Below are 1,732 nucleotides of genomic sequence, written 5' to 3'. Positions count from 1 at the left end.
ATAATGGATGATGGATGATGGATGGTCGATTGTGGATTGTGGATGATAAATGATGGATGAAGTATTATAGAAGATGGATGTTGGCTGACAGATGATGGATGAAGGACGATAGATGATAGCTGGTAGATGATGGATCATGGATGATGTTTGATAGATAGCGGATTATATATGATGGATGAAGTATAATGGATGACGGATCACGGATGATGGATAATGCGTGATGAATGATCGATGACTGGTGATGGATGATGGATGAATATTAATGGATGATTGATGATGGATGATGGATGCTGGATGGTGAATTATGGATGATGGATGATGGATGATGGATGATATATGATGAAAGTTGGATGGTGGATGACGGATGATGGATGCTGCATGATGGATGATTAATTATGGATGATGAATGACGGATGATGGATTATGGACGATGGATGATGACGCAGGATGGATGACGGATAATGGGTGATAAATTATGGTTGATGGATGATGGATGATGGATGGTAAAATATGGATGATGGATGATGGATGATGTATGATGGAAGTAGGATGATGGATGATGCATGTTGGATGATGGATGTTGGATAATGGATGATGGATGATTGATGATGGATGATGGATGATTGATGATGGATGATGGATGATGGATGATGGATGGTGGATGATGGATGATGGATGATGGATGATGGATGGTGGATGATGGATGATGGATGATGGACGATGTATGATAGCTGGTGGATGATGAATCATGGATGATGTTTTATAGATAGCGGATTATATATGATGGATGAAGGATAATGGATGACGGATCACTGATGATGGATAATGCGTGATGAATGATGGATGACGTGTGATGGATGATGGATGAATATTGATGGATGATTGATGATGGATGATCGATGTTGGATGGTGAATTATGGATGATGGATGATGGATGATGGATGATGGATAATGGATAATGGATGATGGATGATGGATGATGGATGATGGATGATGGATGATGGATGATGAATGATGAATGATGGATGATAGTTGATAGATGATGGATGATGGATGATGGATGATAGTTGATGGATGATGGATGACGGATGATTGATGATGTTTGATGGGCGATGGATAATAGATGACGGATGATAGATTGCGGATAATGGATAATGGATGTTTGTATGGTGGATGATGGATGGTTGACGAAGAATGATGGCTGAGGTTGATGGATAATGGATGATTGATGATGGATGTTGGATGATGGATGATGGATGATGGATAATGGATGATTGATGACAAATGGTGGATTATGTATATGAATAATAGATGATGCATGATGGATGACGGATGATGGATGATGGATAATGGATGATGGATGATGGATGATGGATGATGGATGATGGATGATGGATGATGGATGATGGATGATGGATGATGGATGATGGATGATGGATGATGGATGATGGATGATTGATGATAGATGGTGGATTATGGAAATGAATAATAGATGATGCATGATGGATGATGGATGATGGATAATGGATGATGGATGATAGAAGATGGATGATGGATGATTGATGATGGATGGTGGATGATGGATGATGGATGATGGATGATGGATAATGGATGATTGATGATAGATGGTGGATTATGGATATGAATAATAGATGATGCATGATGGATCATGGATGATGGATGATGGATGATGGATGATGGATGATGGATGATGGATGATGGATGATGGATG

Source organism: Belonocnema kinseyi, chromosome 4 (assembly GCF_010883055.1).
Source record: "Belonocnema kinseyi isolate 2016_QV_RU_SX_M_011 chromosome 4, B_treatae_v1, whole genome shotgun sequence".
In the NCBI taxonomy this organism is placed as follows: Eukaryota; Metazoa; Arthropoda; class Insecta; order Hymenoptera; family Cynipidae; genus Belonocnema; species Belonocnema kinseyi.
Note: the sequence above shows the minus strand (reverse complement) of the source record.